Source organism: Aquarana catesbeiana, linkage group LG02, assembly GCF_042186555.1.
Source record: "Aquarana catesbeiana isolate 2022-GZ linkage group LG02, ASM4218655v1, whole genome shotgun sequence".
In the NCBI taxonomy this organism is placed as follows: domain Eukaryota; kingdom Metazoa; phylum Chordata; class Amphibia; order Anura; family Ranidae; genus Aquarana; species Aquarana catesbeiana.
Window position 1 is genome coordinate 781401435 of NC_133325.1, and position 19097 is coordinate 781420531.

At 43.3% G+C, this 19097-nt stretch overlaps 1 non-coding gene across 1 annotated transcript; it reads right to left on the minus strand.

Annotated features, from left to right (window-relative positions):
- Nucleotides 1–2841: 2841 nt before the first annotated feature.
- Nucleotides 2842–3053, minus strand: LOC141130184 (small nucleolar RNA U3). Its single transcript, XR_012242030.1, has one exon. It is a non-coding gene; the product is annotated as a small nucleolar RNA U3 (small nucleolar RNA).
- Nucleotides 3054–19097: the final 16044 nt, after the last annotated feature.

The window sequence follows — 19097 nt, forward strand, 5'->3', positions numbered from 1 at the left end:
GTGCCTGACCTCACAAATGTGTAGGCCAGTCAAGTTCCTCCACCCCAAACTCGCTCATCCATGTCTTTATGGACCTTGCTTTGTGCACTGGTGAGCAGTCATGTTGGAACAGGAAGGGGCCATCCTCAATTTGTTCCCACAAAGTTGGGAGCATGAAATTGTCCAAAATGTCTTGGTATGCTGACGCCTTAAGAGTTCCTCTCACTGGAACCCAGGGGGCCAAGCCCTGAAAAACAACCCCACACCTTAATCCCCCCTCCATCAAATGATTTGGACCAGTGCACAAAGCAAGGTCCATAAAGACATGGATGAGCAAGTTTTGGGGTGGAGGAACTTGACAAATGCACTTCTGGAAGACTGGTAAAACGTTCCCAGTGCACAAAGCAAGGTCCTTATGTCCATAAAGACATGGATGAGTGAGTTTGGGGTTGAGGAACATGACTGGCCTGACCTCAACCAGATAGAACACCTTTGGGGTGAATTAGAGCGGAGACTGTGAGCCAGGCCTTCTTGTCCTACATCAGTGCCTGACCTCACAAATGCTCTTCTGGAAGAATGGTCAAACATGCCCATAGACACACTCCTAAACCTTGTGGACGGCCTTCCCAGAAGAGTTGAAGCTGTTATAGCTGCAAAGGGTGGGCCAACTCAATATTGAACCCTACGGACTAAGACTGGGACACCATTAAAGTTCATGTGCGTGTAAAGGCAGGCGTCCCAATACTTTTGGTAATATAGTGTATATGGACCCCTGATCAGGATTCCACCTTCAACCAAGCCAAAGATAAGCTGTAGTTTAAAGATTAAAATCTCGCCGCCATAGGACGCCATGGGCTTCGTGATTTCCTCCAGTAAGTCGCTTGTTTTGAGCAGAGAGAATTTCCGAAAACGTGATTTAATGTTTTCTTCCCGCGAAGGTGGAGGGAACAGACGTTGCGGCAATGTGTGCGCCGACTGCATGTAGATTCATACATAACCCGCGGCCCTGCGTGCAAGCTGCATTATGATGGCTTTTCAAAACAAATGACTTGTTTACTTACTGTTTATGGAACAAAGCCGCGCGTACATATGTGTGTGCGGATTGGATCATTATTTCACAGATCCCTTGTAGCTAAATTCCCTCTGATTTTTTTTTTTTGCTTGAAGGAGTTTAAACTGAACCTGTCTCTTTCCATTTTCACTACATACTTTATGTTAGACCCAGTGAAGCCATCAATGGGTCTCTGCGCTTCTTTATGCAATGCAGGCAGATCATGACTGGTGGGAGGGGCTGGCAGGGTGCTGTACATAGCACTGTCTGCATGAGTCACTTCTGACAAGTTTTCCTGACACCAAGAGATAAAAAAAATGGTGACAGGGGAGGGAGCTCCAGCACACAGCCTGTGATTGACAGCCTCAGCTCTGTTTCTGTGTGCTGGGTGAAGGAAGGTGTGTCTCTTCCCTCCAATCAGCTCTCAGAGCTCTCCTTGCTGAGCTCTGCAGAGTGTAACTTCAGCTCTCTGCCCCCTGCTTTTCTGAAAGCTCAAACAAGCTGTGTTAATTCTGAACTTTGAATGGATGTAGAGAAGAGAAGACTGCAGATAAGCAGGTACAACTTGTGTAGGAGGATTTGTTTCATCTCTACGTATCACCTGAGGCCAATCACTTCACTGGGTATATGTAAGGGTTTATAACCACTTTAATATGATACATGAAACTGAGTGCAGGAGATGATGGGAACCCCTTATAATGGGCACAACATATGTACAGACCCGGGAACTCAGCACAGGGATAGTGGGAGCCCCTTATAATGAGCACAACATATGTACAGACCCGGGCACATGGGTGGTGGGAACCCCTTATAATGCTTCGGCAGTGGCAAGTAACAGCAGGAGAAGTCAGATAGGCAGGAGAAGTCAGACTCATAACGGGCACAGCAGGTGTACAGACCCAGGAACTCAGCACAATGATGGTGGGAACCTCTCATAACGGGCACAGGAGGTGTACAGACCTGGGAACTCAGCACAGGGATGGTGAGAACCTCTCATAACGGGCACAGCAGGTGTACAGACCCAGGAACTCAGCACAGGGATGGAGAAGACCCCTCATAATGGGCACAGCAGGGGTACAGACCCAGGAACTCAGCACAGGGATGGTGGGAACCCCTTATAATGGGCACAACAGGTGTAAAGACCTGGGAACTCAGCACATGGATGGCGGGAACCCCTCATAATGGGCACAGCAGGGGCATAATTCCAGGACCTCAGTGCAGAGATATCTCCAAAAGGATTATCCGGGGGGGGGGGGGGGGGGGAGTAGAAGGGGGGTTTGACTCTCCAGCATCCACCTAATACTGATATATGGGTTTTGGGTGGGAAGGCTCTTACGATGCAGACAGGAAGGTGTCAATGTCTACAGTCAGTCCCACCAGTGAGAGAAGCGATAGCATGAAGTCAGTCTGCACTCTCAGATAACTCTATGTGATCACAAATGTCATTCATGACTCGGGGGCCATGGCGGATTCTTCATCACAGCTGGTCCCCAAGCCCAGAGCGTCGCACTAATAGCTGCACATTTAACTGTATTTTGTGTGCCATACCAAATACATGACTCAGATCAGTCTGGGAGGGGATTGTGGAGGAGGAAGAGATACAGACCGATAAATAATCCAGAGATGAGAGAACAAAATCAAGTCCATTCACACCGAGGGGAACTACATGCTTGAGAATAGGTGATGTAACAGATTGTTCAACATCTCAAAAAAAAAAAAAAAGTGCATGAATAAATTCCTGACATGTGTATAACAAAAAAACCTTTGCCTTTTATCATCATTTTTTTATTTTTTATTTATGTATTTTTTTTGTTACTCTGAATGAGCTCCCTCCTGCCATCTTCCCATCTAGAAAGATGACCAAGTCATCAAATGGTGGCAGCACCTGCATAGAGCAGCACTGCCAACAAGAGTCCTAACGAGACAAGAACCCTACAATTCATCATTGTGGAAGGTGAGTTTGGACAGTTTCGAGCACATCTCTCCCTTTGAATCCTACAGAAATGATCCCTGAAAGTATAGGCCTTTTATCATTATAAAGAAGCACTCTAGTGACATTTCCTAGTCTGATATTGGTCTTCTGCAGACAACAGGAAGCATTTCCTCAGTCTCCTCTCCCCCAGCAATCAGACTGCACATTGTAACTTTTTAGCAAGTCACAAAGTGAGAAGTTGCAGCAGGGGCTGATCTGTGTCAGACATTTGTAAACACAGCAATGACATTGAGCTATTATTGGAATATAGTCATGTAGCTCAATGATGTCACAAGCATCTCTGCCCCTAGTAAGCATTTCACATGCTGCTCAAAGTAAGGTAAGACTCTACACTCTATAGTTACATTTCAGGTGCTGGTTGGCTTGTCTCCACTAGGGATGAACTTGGGTTCATTGCAAACCCATATTCAGCCGAACCCAGAAGGAAGCTGTCAGTGCCAGCCCAATTAGCTGCTGCTAGGGCATTGCACAAAGGGGCAGGATGTTCCTGACATCTTTGACCTATATGGCCATATTGGGTCAATGACATTGACATAATATGACCACATGGCCATATTATATAAATTAAATTGAACTAATATAACCACATGGCCATACTGGGTCAATGACATTGACTTAATATGACCACATGGCCATATTATAAAAATTAAATTGAACTAATATAACCACATGGCCATACTGGGTCAATGACATTGACTTAATATGGCCATGTAGCTATATAAAGTCAATTATGTCACAAGCATCCCCATCCCAGCCGGACAGCCCGAGACAGATCTGATTTGGCCAACAATGATAGCTTCCCCCAGGGTTCAGCTGAACATGGTTTGGACTGAACCCATGCTTGTCCCCAGTCTCTGCCAAAGGAAACAATATCAGCATTAGGAACATTGAGCATTGAGGTAGCGATGTGCCTAAGACAAACGTGTTGGAACAGAACTTGTTTCTGCTGGCTATTTCAAAAAAGGAAGGTTTTCCTTTATCCACGTGTGTGATGTTCCAGCCATATAAGATCAATGATGTCATGAGCATTTCCATCCCAGCCGGACTGCCCCAGCCACATCTGATTCATCCAACATTGACAGTTCCTCCAAGGTTCGGTTAAACATGGGATTGGACCAAACCCAAGTTCATCCCCAGTCTCTGCCAATGGAATCAATACCAGCATCAGTAACACCCCATGCCAAAATGCAAAATAATATTTTTTATTGATTGAGGTAGAGCTATGCCTAAGACAAAATGCGTCAAACATTAACTTGTTTCTGCTGGCTATTTTAAAGGAATGTTCCAGACATTTTAAGGTCAATGATGTCACAAGCATCCCCATCCCAGCCGAACTGCACCAGCCACACCTGGCCAACAATGAGAGTTCCTCCAGAGTTTGGTTGCACAAGGGTTTGGACTGAACCCAAGCTCATCCCTAGTCTCTGCCATTGGAATCAATACCAGCATCAGGAACACCCCACGCCAAGATGCACAATAGTATTTTTCCATTTATTGAGGTAGCTCTGTGCCTAAGACGAAACATGTCAGTACAGAACTTGTTTCTGCTGGCTATTTTAATAAAGGAAGGCTGTTATTCTGCATCCAGGTGTGTTATTTTCCAGCTGCTGGTATAATTGATCACACTCCACTTTGCCCTGGCTGACTGCTGATGTGTGAAAAGGTTAGAACACCTTGACATATGATCCAAAATCTCAGGTCCATCTGATTTGTCTTTTATTTACAGGGATTAGCCATAGCATTATGACAACTGACAGGTGAATAACATTGAATATCTTGTTACAATGGCACCTGAAAGTTGGTGGGATATATTGGGCAGCAAGTGAACATGTTGTCCTTGAAGTGTTGAAACAGAAAATGGAGTGTAAGGATTCCAACGACTTTGACAAGGGCCAGATTGTAATGTCTGGAGGACTGGATCAGAGCAACTTCAAAACTGCAGCTCTTGTGGGATGTTCCCAGTCTGCAGTGGCCAGTACCAACCAAAAGTGGTCCAAGGAAAACTGGTCACACTACAACAGGGTTATGAGCGGCCAAGGCTCATTGATGGAGGTGGGGAGAGAAGACTGATTGATGGAGGTGAGGAGGGAAGACTCATTGATGGAAGTGGGGAGCGAAGCCTCATTGATGGAGGTGGGGAGGGAAGGCTGATTGATGGAGATGGGGAGCGAAGGCTCATTGATGGAAGTGGGGAGCGAAGCCTCATTGATGGAGGTGGGGAGGGAAGGCTCATTGATGGAGGTGGGGAGTGAAAGCTCATTGATGGAGGTGGGGAGGAAAGGCTCATTGATCGAGATGGGGAGCGAAGGCTCATTGATGGAGGTGGGGAGGGAAGGCTCATTGATGGCAGTGAGGAGCGAAGGCTCATTGATGGAGGTGGGGAGCGAAGGCTTATTGATGGAGGTGGGAAGTAAGGCTCATTGATGGAGGTGGGGAGGGAAGGCCAATTAATGGAGGTGAGGAGCGAAGGCTCATTGATGGAGGTGGGGAGCGAAGGCTCATTGATGGAGGTGGGGAATGAAGGCTCATTGATGGAGATGGGGAGGGAAGGCTCATTAATGGAGGTGGGGAGTGAAGGCTGGCCTGTGTAGTCCGATCCAATAGAAGACCTACTGTAGCTCAAATTTCTGAAAAAGTGAATGTTGGTTCTGATAGAAAGGTGTCAGAACACACAGATCATCACACTATGTTTTGTATGGGGCAGAGTAGCCCACCGACTATGCTGACCCGTGTGCACAGCCAAAAGAGTCTACAATGGGCACATGGGCCTCAGAACTGGAGCACAGAACAATGGAAGAGGGTGGCCTGGTCTGATGAATTCAAGAATGGTTTGAGGAACACAACCACAACTTTGAGGTGTTGACTTGTCCTGAAAAATGCTCTAGATCTCAATCCAGTCCAGCATCTGTGGGATGTGCTGGAAAAACAAATCCAATCCATGGAGGTCCAACCTTACAGCTTGCAGTAATTGAAGGGTCTGCTATGGAGGGCTTGGTGCCAGATAGCACAGCATACCTTCAAAGGTCTAGAGGAGTGCATGCCTTAACAGGTTATGGTGGGTGGTCATAGTGTCATGGCTAATCGGTGTATATTAGTGCCATCAGATGTTGGTGGGTTAAATTGGAAAGGAAGTGGACTATTTTGTCTTTTATGTAGCGGACTGCAAAGAAAATATGCTTCATTTTTCTTTCTTTAATGTACTTCCGAAAGCGGGAGAGCACTTTTTATTGGACATTTAAACTTTTACTACTGAATCTGGAGCCAGGAAATATGTGTCTAGGAACAAGAGGTTCTTAAAACCATTGCAGGGACTTCTCTAGGAGATCAATCTCAGCTCTCAGTGCCGCAGAGTCACAGAAAGAGAGGGGCAGGGAGAGAGAATAGGTGAGCTTTAAAGTTGAAGTTTATTCTGCCTATATTTTGCCTGCTTTGGTACCTCCTTTCCCCTCTCCTCAACATGCTAACAAAATTTTGAAATAAAACCTTTCCATTTTTTATTACTTACACTATTTTTACCCAATGTTGTCATCACTGGTTCTCTGGTCTTCTCTACGCAGATCATGACTGGAAGAAGGGGCCAGTAGGGGCCTCTATTATTTGATGGAGCCATAAGGCAAAGAATTGTGGGCATATCATCTTTACAGTCCTGGGCGTATGCATGCCCTAGTTTGGGTGGGCAGTCATCTCAACCACCTGCTTTTAACCTTTTTTTCATATATATATATATATATATATATATATATATATATATATATGTGTGTGTGTGTGTGTGTGTGTGTTTTTTTTTTCTTTGTTCTTTGCATTTGTTCTTCCTTTCCCTTAAAGAAAGCTTTTCCAGTGGACCAACCATAATTAGCTTTGCTACTTGTTATATCACTGCTCTAATAGGGAGGTACTTTTTATACTCATTAGGGCAGCATCTCATTAGAAAGTATAAGACTTATCAGGCCACCAATGTAGCAGTAGTATGGGTTCTTGCAACCCTCCTTCCCCCCTCCGAAAGCAAATGAAATCCCCATTAGAGATCTGGGTGACCACAGGTTAGGAGTCTTTTTTCAGGAAGAACACTATTCCCGCATAGGCGAGAAAGCTGTAAGTGTGTGTTCAGGTCCCGAAGAAAACATTTACCCTATAAAACAGAAAAAAATAATATCGAATGGTGTAATGTGAGTGGTGAGGAGGAAAAGGATAGCAAGTCATAGAAGAGGGTGAAGGTCCCAGGAGTCTTTTTTCAGGAAGAACACCATTCCTGCATGGGCGAGAAAGCTGTAAGTGAGGGTCCAGGTCCCGAAGAAAACATTTACCCTATAAAAGAGAAAAAAATATTGTCCAATTGTGTAAGGTGGATGGGAGAAGGAAAATTATAGCAAGTCATAGAAGAGGGTGAAGGTCCCAGGAGTCTTTTTTTCAGGAAGAACACCATTCCCGCATGGGCGAGAAAGCTGTAAGTGAGGGTTCAGATCCTGAAGAAAACATTTACCCTGTAAAACAGAAAAAATATTGTCCAATTGTGTAATGTAAGTGGGAGGAAGAAAATGATAGCATGTCATAGAAGAGGGTGAAGGTCCCAGGAGTTATTTTTCAAGAAGAATACCATTCCCACATAGGCGAGAAAGCTGTAAGTGAGGGTCAAGGTCCCCAAAAAAAAAAAAAAAATTACCCTATAAGACAGAAAAAAAAAAATGATCCAATTGTGTAAGGAGAGCGGGAGGAGGAAAATTATGGCAAGTCATAGAAGAGGGTGAAGGTCCTCCTTAAATGAATCATTTGGAGAGGTGAAGAGGTGTCCACATAATTTGGGGCTTTTAGTATATCTGCAGATTCTGTGCTATCTTACCATTGTTGCCGTGATTCTTCTGTTAAATCCTGACCCACATTCCCCTGAATGCCATGGATTGAATTATGGCCTGCCAGGATAATTAGAGAGTCACTTTTAAATTTCTCCTGTAAAACATACCTATTAAAAAGTTATATCTCGGAATTCCTGATCATACGAATGAACATTCTCGTGCCTATTATGGTGTAAGACCATTTAAATCTCCGAGAGCTCAAAATTGATGTATTTTATTGCATATAATTATATCGCAGATGATTTGTGGGGAAGAAAGCCTTTCATGAGGGCTACCAGCAGACCTGAGCTCATTGTTCTACTAAAACAATAAGTGTGAAAACCGCTGCAGGTCTTCCATGGTCATTTGCAGAAATAGTCATTTATTTGATTAAATGATTGGTCCCACCATGGGTATAACTTTACTTCTACAAACATTCATCTATTTTTACTCTTCTTTTTTTTTATTGCTTTTTTATTACCTTTTAAATAGAGCGGGGGATCAGTTATTGTCACAGTGTTTGGATCCCTTTACAGCCAATCACCAAGCACTAGAGATGTCACTGAGAGGAATGGGAGTGGGACATATGCCCACCCAGAGGTAAAGGGTATTGTTTGTTGGGCTCCTGACAGGAAAGTGACTATATGCTACTAGGTTGTCCCTCATGAAAGTACATCAAATCTGTCACTTCCCGACGTAGTCCTTACCCTGCCACTCACATACACCCCCAAATGCCTCACCCATTGCTGACATTTATTCCTCCCCAAAAAGACATATCCAAGAGGCGTTGGGAATTAAACATTTATTTAGGAAGCGTGAGGAGAACACGATCATTCAAAGGGCTAACTGGCTTTGGTAAGACTACTCACCCCAAGCAAGTCTCCTTTTTGGTTTGTAATGGTTTCTAATATGATAAAAAAAAGCCACCATGTTTCGGGGCAAAACCACTCACCCTTCATCAGGGCTCAGAAACTTTAGCAGAACTTAAATGGACTCAATAACATACATTAAAATCTATCTTGCTGTATTGTGGAACATCAGTGAGGAGATGTAACTGCCAGTGGCGGCTGGTGCTTTAATATTTTGGGAGGGGCGGCAAACAATCCTGCCCCCCCACCCACAGCAGACAGACGATGGTGTACAGTGCCCCCCGTGGGAGATGGGTGGTGGTGATCAGTAACCCCCCCCACGAGAGAGAGACGGACGGTGGCGATCAGTGGCCAGTACTGTAAGCTGGAGCAACAGAAAACTTTCTACTGTCTGGAGATCTGGCGAAAGCGTTGTTTATTACAGTGAAAAGTAAAAATGATTTTGAGCAGATGAATGTCCAGATAAACAAAAAAACTGGAGACAAGGCTGCCTCAAAGGTGCAGAGAAAGTGAATGACTTTAAAGATGTGGCAGACATCAAAGATGTAACTGTCAATAACCTGTGCCCCAGAGGAATACGCCCTTGAGTGGATCCCCAGGCCTGCAAAAAAGTCACGTGACAAGGGACGCAACGCTTTTGGTGGAGTCAGTGATATACTTTACGGGGTCTCGTACACCAGGAAGGATGGTGAGGAGGAGAGTAGCTGTCAAAGGTTTTAAAAACATTTGCGGTGTTTAAAGAGTCTCGAATGTGAGTGTGCAATATTTTTTTTAAAAGCAAAAACTATTTTAAAACCATATTGCGCAATGAAATATTTTTATATACTCTGAGCAATTGGGAGACATAAAGGATTGCTTGCTGATCAAAACGGAGAATGCGGGAGATCCGGATCACTTTGAGTGGATGCCTGCAGACACTAAAGATCGTGGGATCATACAAAGGCTCTGTTTGACCATAACCGGTCATACCCTGAAGGTGAGCGGCCAATTCACATGGGGTTGATGGTGAAGGTGCACTTTTCATGGATTAATTATTATTATTAGCACGCACCGGAGCAGCAGTGAATTTTGGGTGGACTTTATACCTATTCCAAAAACAGAACTTTTATCTTTGATGAACTTCAAAATAATCTTTATATAAATATTTTTTTGGATTGATTTTACCAGGTTTATGTACTGTATATGGCAGGTATATGGTTAGAAACCAGTATATATCATATTTAGTTTACTGGTCACATTATTTTTGTTAGAGAATAAGTGCACCATTATTTTGATTATAAGATCAGTGGCCTTACCTTAGGAGGCAGATGCCGATGCTGCTCCTTGCTCCAGGGAAGAGCCGGGCCTGTTGCTTCTGCTCCTGGCGGAATAGGAAGTAGGTCCTCCTGAGACCCAATTGGCCAGGAGTCCTAAGACTCAGGACCCGCTTTCTGATTGAGCGGTAGGAGAATCAGTAAGACAATAGCAAATATTAATTCTCTGCGCCCCGAGCCCACCCTTTTTTGAAGCCAATTAAAGCCTCAAGCTCTAATCATGTGCGTCAAAAAAAAGAAAAAAGAAACATATTGAAATCCATGCATCCGGCACCCAGCATGTAGATTAGGGGCCGGACGGGTGCATGGATTAGGGGGGTAGAGCCCTTAATGGACGGGCCACCACTGGTAACTGTGTTGACAGTATCTTCCATCCATCTTGCAAGATGGGTTTTATGGATCTATCTGGTATTTTATGCTAATGAGTCCATTTAAGTTCTGAACCCTGAGAAAGAGGTAATGGTTTTGTCTCCAAAAGGTGTTCATTGCTTTATGTGATCATACTATGAACCATTAAAACGATTTGGACTTTTTTACCATTTGGTTTGGTGCTTCTGATGTATTTCCCCCATTCGCCTCAATCATCATTGACATCCATCCCTAACTAGATGCTTCACTTGTTGATGGTATCTATTTCTTCCTAGGTGGATGTTTCACTCCCTATAGACTTCCATCTCTCCCCAATTCAATGACCCCCCCTCTGACCTCCCTCCCTTCTCATCTGGATGCATCACCTACTGCTGACATCCCTCTCATTCCTCCTTCTCTCCTTATACAGATACGCACCCCTTGCTGACATCCCTTTCTTTCCATCAAGACCCCAAACTCTCTCATCCATGTCTTTATGGACCTTGCTTTGTGCACTGGTCCAAATCATTTGGTGGAGGGGGGATTATGGTGCGGGGTTGTTTTTCAGGGGTTGGGCTTGGCCCTTTAGTTCCAGTGAAAGGAACTCTTAAGGCTGGAAGTCATTTTTGACAATTTCATGCTCCAAACTTTATGGGAACAGTTTAGGGATGGCCCCGTCCTGTTCTAACATGACTGGGCCCTAGTGCACAATAAAGACATGGATGAGTGAGTTTGGGGTCGAGGAACTTGACTGCCCTGCAAGAGTCCTGACCTCAATCAGGTAGAACACCTTTGGGATGAATTAGAGCGGATACTGCGATCCAGGCCTTTTTGTCCAACATCAGTGCCTGACCTCACAAATGCGTTTTTTGGAAGAATAGTCAAACATTCCCATAAACACACACTTAAAGCTTGTGAACAGCCTTCCCAGAAGATTTGAAGCTGTTATAGCTGCAAAGCAAGGTACCTAAAGACATGGATGAGCGAGTTTGGACTGGCCTAGACAGAGTCCTGACCTCTAGTGAAGGGAAGTCTTAAGGAGTCAGCATACCAAGACTTTGTGGGAACAGTTTGGGGCAGGCTCCTTCCTTTTCCAACATGACTGAGCACCAGTGCACAAAGTAAGTTCCATAAAGACATGGATGAGCGAGTTTGGGGTCGAGGAACTTGACTGACCTGCAAAAGTCCTGACCTCAACCAGATAGAACACCTTTGGGATGAATTAGAGCGGAGACAGTGTGCCAGGCCTTCTCGTCCAACATCAGTGCCTGACCTCACAAATGCGCTTCAGGAAGAATGGTCAAACATTCCCATAACCACACTCCTAAACCTTGTGGACAGCCTTCCCAGAAGAGTTGAAGCTGTTATAGCTGCAAAAGGGTGGGCCAACTCAATATTGAACCCTACGGACTAAGACTGGGATGCCATTAAAATTCATGTGTGTGTAAAGGCAGGCGTCCCAATACTTTTGACAATATAGTGTAAATGTGATTCTAAAAACAAAAAGTACATAGAAATCATGAAGCTTAAATATATAAATATATATGTTGTGAGAGGTCAACGTATTTCGCTGAAAAAAACTGCTTCCTCAGGACCTCATATTTTATGTACAAGCACAACTGGAACTGGACATAGATGTGAAGTATAATTGACAACAATCATTTACCTAGGTATATAACTAAATGAAATGCTATCTCCTGAAATGGGAGAGAAAGATAGTAGAGGGGAACTCCCCCCATTCATTCCCCATTTCAGGGGATAGCATTTAATTTAGTTATGTACCTAGGTAAATGATTGTTGTCAATTATACTTTATTATAAGATGTGTTATTTCTATGTACTTTTTGTTGTTAGAATCACATCTATGTCCAGTTCCAGTTGTGCTTGTACATAAAATATGAGGTCCTGAGGAAGCAGTTTTTTCAGCGGAATACGTTGACCTCTCACAACACACGTTTTAAGGACTGCCATACTGTACATTTCTTACTTCCTCAAGTGATTTTAAGCAGATTTTAATATGATGTCATAAAGATCTGTATACATTTTAACAGAGTTTGTTGTATGTCTATTTACAACATGAGGACAGTCTCAGACAGTACAATTACAACACAATTCAATACAGGGGGAATCGGAGGGCCATCATGAAAGTCCCGTCATGGTTCTTTGTGATTTGTCTGGACATATTGAGCCTATAAAGTCCATTATTTTTTTCCGGCTGTGGTTGAGTTAGTCAACCCGCAATTCTTTTTTGGTGACTTACTGACTCTGTTCCCTTCACTGTTTTAAACTCATTGATTGAGTGGAGTTGCGTCGTGAAGGTCTCACATATTTTGTTTCAAATGTCAGAGTGACTTTATTTCCAGGGGCCAAAAGAGTGTTTTTTTTTTAATTTCTCACTCCCGTATACAGTACATCAGCTAATTTATGTGACGATAGGAGTTTAAGAGCTTTCAGTTTTGATTCCCTCGAGCTGAATGACCCCGCGCCAGCCATGTCCCCTCTGTGTAATTAGCATTCTAATTAATTTCCAGTCACGGTGAGAAATGGAAGGGACAGATCAATTGAGGAATTGAAATGTCACCTCGCCACTCCACAGCTGAGTCTTGCAGCCCTACCTCTGCCTGCCTGCCTTCGGGGGATTTGTCTTTGTGCCGCCGTCGTGTTTTTTTTTTTTTTTTTTTCGTTCTGTGTGTGTTTTTGCTCCATTCTCTTCCGATTTGTGTTTTGATCAAGCTATTAAAAAACCACGGCGTAATTTAAACTGACATTGGAATCAAAACATATGACCTCAGTCAATTCTCCCCCTCTGCCTCTCCGCTGGATACTCTACGGGTTTGTGCTTTTCGAGGTGACTGTTGTATGCCGCCTCCGCCACCTGACACGCGAGAAAAGCAATACGCCGCCGCCAGTGTAAGCTGCTCCCTGGGGGTGGTTAAAGGATGTTAAGATGGCTGCTCATTTTGTTAAGGTTTAGACCGTTCAACCAGAACTGTCATATGAAATTGTTCAACCTGCTTTATGGAATTTTTCAGGTTTGGCGAAGACAATTTAACCGGTTCTTAGCCAAGTATTTTATTGTTTAGCTATTGAGCATTATAACTAAATGTCATTCAGTTAGTCATTCCATAACTTTTCTCTTTCTTTTTTACTATGCTACAAAATAATAATATATATATATCTCTAGATATAAATAAATATATATATATATATATATATATATATATATATATATATATATATATATATATATCTAGCTATAAATATATATATATATATATATATATATATATATATATATATATATATATGTCTGTGTGTGTGTATATATACATATATATATATATATCTAGCTATCTATCTATATATATAGATAATGTAGTTTTTGTCAAGGTGAAGGTGATTTAACCGCCTCACGCCCACGCTATAGCCGAATGACAGCTACAGTGCTCAATAGACGTCCTCCCGTGCATGAGCTGCCTGCGCACCCCCTGTGGGATGCGCCCCCGGTGGGACACGCGCCGCGGCGCCCTCTGTGGTCATCGAGTCTATGAGACTCGGCTGATCACAGATTGGAGTAAGGGGTCGATCCTGGCCCCTTACCACGTGATCAGCTGTCAGCCAATGACGGCTGATCACGTGATGCAAACAGAAGATCGGTAATCGTTTTTTTTTCCCTCATGCTGTCAGTGTGAGGGGAAAAAAAAAGCCGATCACTGGCTTCTGTCAGAGGGACACCTGTCCCTCACACAGAGAGTCAGCTGCCTCATCTATGCCCACCAGTGCCACCTACCAGTGCCCACAGTGCCACCTATCAATGCCCACCAGTGCTGCCAACCAATGCCCATCAGTGCCTCATCATCAGTGCCACCAATGATGGCGTCCTATTCCTCCCACTGATGCCAGCGATGGGTCACCATTTCTCTGTCTGACACCAACAATGGGGCACTATTCCCCCCACTGATAGTAATGATGGGGCACAATTCCTCCCACTGACACCAATGATGGGGCCCTATTTCTCCCACTGATGTCAACAACGAGACACTATTTTTCTGACTGACACCAACAATGGGCACTGTTCTCTCCACTGACACCAACAATGGGGCACTATTCCTCCCACTGACACCAATGTGATGGGGTCCTATTCCTCCCACTGATGCCAGCGATGGGTCACTATTTTCTCTGACTGACACCAACAATGGGCACTGTTCTCTCCACTGACGCTAAAGATGGGGCACAATTTCTACCACAGATAATGATGAGGAGGCACAATAGCTCCTACTAACACAACAATGGGGCACTATTTATTTTACTGAAGCCAACAATGGTACACTACGCTCTTCTTGTACAGAGAACCAAGGAAGGGGCACTGTTCCTTGCACTGATGTCAACAATGGGGCACTGTTCTCTCCACTGGTACCAGCGAATGGCATTGTTCCTCCTCCCATTGATCACAGGCACTAGGTCATTTTTTTTTATTTTTATTCTCACTGATCACTAACCCTGGGGCATTTTTTTCCCCCACTGACCACTGAGCCCAAGGCATTGTTACTCCAACTAACCATCGATGCCGGAGCTTTTCTACACCCATTCTCCACAGTCTGGCCAGCTAAAGTCTGAAGAACAGTGAAGTGGACCATTGTCTAAAAAGTGTGGGGAGCCCTGGTCTAAAGGGGTTATGGGGGCATCAGGTGGGTTCGTGTTTACTCAACTGGATAACTTTTCGTCTTTGCTGTAAACTCTGTGAAGAAAAAGCCAAAACCAAGAGGCACAATTATAATATGGGCCTCTATATCTTCACATCAATCATTTTTAGACAGTCCCTAGCAGGGGTTAGTACATACTGTATGATTACCTTTTCAGGAATAATCACTAAGTAAAACCCTGCGGAAAACATTGATTTTGCACTTTATTATTATTATTATTTTTTTTTTTTTTTTACGTTACAGCTTTTTGGTAAATATTTCTTTCTCTCCTCGTTTTCCTTTTCTCTGCTATTCTCGGTTCTGTAACTCACAACTTTGATTTTTCACTCAATTTGGCAAACAGTAAAGTCACTTGCATATTTGATTCCCATTAAGCCCACATGGATTTATAAGTAAAACTGACAACTTTTATTTGACTTTCCTGGCCATTAAAAAAATGGCAATTTAAAAAAAAGTAATTTAAAAAATGCGCCGAAACCTGAAACAAGGTACCCAGATCGAAAGAGCATTTTAATGAGCCCAAGATTAAAGGAAAGCTTTATAGATATCCAGTATAATGTATCTAACTACATGGGTAGCAATAACAAACACGCTTTGTAAGTAATAAAATATAGGGAATATTTCAAAGCAGAACTCCAAGCTTTGAGGAATGCAATCTCCTACTCACAAAAAAAACAACAAAAATAAACTATATACTGTATGTGTATGTGTGTGTATATATATATATATATATATATATATATATATATATATATATATATATATATATATATATATATATATATCCTGCTTCCTGGAAATGTTTATCTGGTGGATGTGATGTGCAGAAAAATAAATAGATAAAATATTTATCAGAGCTGCACCATAAATTTATCATATATGTCATATCTGCATTATATAGGCAGGAAGTGCAGTCTGACGAACACATCACTCTTTTCTACCTGTTGTCATAAATAATATTTGGTAGAAAAAATCTGCTCAGTCTCATATACCCGGCGGCAGTGTGATGGGATGGATATAGTGAGGATTTCTGAAAAGTTTTCAACTTCTGCATCTCTCACGTTCTTAACGCAAAGCATCTCTATCTCTATCATATCTATCTATCTATCTATCTATCTATCTATCTATCTATCTATCTATCTATCTATCTATCTATCTATCTATCTATCTATCTATCTATCTATCTATCTATCTATCTATCTATCTATCTATCTATCTATCCAACAAATCTATCTCTCTCCTCTTCTCTCTCTCTCTCTTTCTCTCTCTCATTATCTGTCTCTCTCTTTCCTCTTCTCTTTCTCTTTCTCTCTCATTCTCTGTCTCTCTCTACTTTCTTTCTCTCTCTCTCTCTCTCTCTCTCTCTCTCTCCCTCTCTCTCCCTCTCTCTCCTCTTCCCCCCCCTCTCCCCGCTCTCTCTCTCATTCTCTCTCTCTCTCTCTCTCTCTCTCTCTCTCTCTCTCTCATTCTCTCTCTCCTCCCTCTCTCTTCCCTCTCCTTCTCTCTCGCACTCTCTTTCTCTCATTCTCTCTCTCCTCTCTCTCTCTATCATTCTCTCTCTCCCTCTCTCTCTCTCTCTCTCTCTCTCTCACTCTCTCTCTCATTCTCTCTCTCCCCTCTCTCTCTCGCTCTCTTTTTCTCTCATTCTCTCTCTCTCCTCTCTCATCCTCTCTCATTCTCTCTCTCTCTCTCTCTCTCTCTCTCTCTTTCTATGTCTCTCTGCTCTCTCTCTTTCCTCTTCTCTCTCTCTCTTCCCCACTCTCTCTCTCTCTCTCTCTCTCTCTCTCTCTCTCTCTCTCTCTCACTCTCTCTCTCTCTCTACACTCAAATTTAAATAAGCTTTATTGGCAGGACCACAAACATGTTAGGTTTCTATAAAAAAAGGGGGGGGGGGGGTAATATAGAGGGGAATGGTCATAAGTCCATGTAAAGGATTTTTTAAACCTCAGTCGGTGACACGTTGTCACATATTGGGCAGCAATTTTTACAGTTGGCTCCTCTTCTCCCAGTAGAAATTGGAGTTTCCTCTTCTCTTCTATAGAATTGAAGTCTGGGATGAGAGTGGAGAGTCTCTGGAAGTGAGTGTCCCTCACTGATGAGTACTTGGGCAATGTAGCAGGAAGTGGTCCTCATCCTCCAGGACCCCCTGGCCACATTGCTGGCACAGTCTACTCTCCCTGGGCTTGTAGGTCTGTCTGTGCTGTCCTAATTCGTTTTTCAGACTGTGGGCGCTCAGTCTGTACAGGCTCAGGGTCTGTCTGTCTTTGGGGTCTTGTAGCACCTCCAGGTACGGGGCCAGTTTGTAGTCTCTCTGCAATGACTGGTAAACAGTTAGTTTTTTAGCTTATTTCTCCATTCTCTGACATTTTTTCTCCGTTTTTCTTTGGAGTCATTGATTATGTTTTTTATTTGAGATTTTATCAGGCCGCATTGTTAAGAGTTTGGGATAGACAAGGTGTTGATGAGTTGTTGCAGGCCACATGGCTTGGACTGGTCTTTACTGTTCAGTAAGGCTTTACGGTGGTATGAGTTGGGACTGCTGTTTTGTAGGTGATCCCAGTATGATAGCGCCCTCTTCTGTACTGCAAGAAGTAAGGGAAATCTGCCCAACTCAGACTGGCAAGCACTGTTGGAGGTGCTCCAATGGACTTGGATGAGGTCCTTGCAGAATTCCAGATGGAATATTTCTGTTGGGCTGGGGTCCCATTTGGATTGGTCTGGGTAGCTGACAGGACCCCAAACTTAATTACTGCTCTCTCTCCCTCTCTCTCTATCTCTCTCTCCTCTCTCTCTCCACCCTCTCTCTCTCTCCTCTCTCTCTCTCCACCCTCTCTCTCTCTCCACCCTCCCTCTCTCTCTCCTCTCTCTCTCCCCACTCTCTCTCTCTCTCCACCCTCTCTCTCTCTCCCTCTCTCCTCTCTCCACCCTCTCTCTCCTCTTTCTCTCTCTCTCTCTCTCTCCACCCTCTCTCTCCTCTTTCTCTCTCTCTCCTCTCTCTCTCTCATTCTCTCTCTCTCTCCATTCTCTTTCTCTCTCTTTCTCTCTCTCTCTCTCTCTCTCTCTCTCTCTCTCTCTCTCTCTCTCTCTCCTCTCTCATTCTCTCTCTCCTCTCTCTCTCTCTCACATTCCCTCTCTCACATTCCCTCTCTCTGTCTCTCTCTCTCTGTCTCTCTCTCTCTCTCTCTCTCTCTCTCTCTCTCTCTCTCTCTCTCTCTCTCCCCCCCCTCTCTCTTTCTCTATCTTTATCTCTATCTCTATCATTCCCCACCTCAACAAGAAAACTGTATATATTCATCTCTGTGTTACAAGTGGCCATATTCTGACACAGATGGTAAATAATTCAGCCCACTGTGCTTTATATGATTTAAAAGGCCACTAAGGTTACAATCTACAGCCATTTTTATGGGGGGGGGGTGTACTTTTATAACACCGTATGTCACTTTTCAATAGCAAACTAATATAAATGTAATTTATAATGTGATAAAATATGATATATAGTCTACAGCCTCCTTAACCAGGTGATATCCATTAAACATGCCCTCCACTTGTATTTTCAATATCTCCAGTACTGGTTTTATTTGTTTTTATATGTCGTGCATTGTATTATTTATGGTCATGATTCCATTGTATATTAAATTCCTGGGTAGAATTCTGTATACTTTCTTGTGGTGTTCATTCTACAAGGTAAAGGTGAACTCCAGGCATAGCTATAACTACGTTTTAATACAGTTAGATCTTATGTAGAAAAATCATTACATATATTTTACAATTAACTAACATATATACCTGAATCTGTCCTTTATATCAGCTCCTGGGAGGGACACAACTCCAAACTAATCAGGGCATTATTGCTTTGCTTAATGCTGTCATTTAAAATCTTGAAGATTCTTACAGAAGGGGAGAAAACAGAGATGGGCCTATCGGTCTCCTGCATTCCCTTCGCTGTCCAATCACAGGCTGGGATGCCTAAAGCCTGCCTTTAGTGCGGTGGAGAGACCATCTCCCCGCTGTCT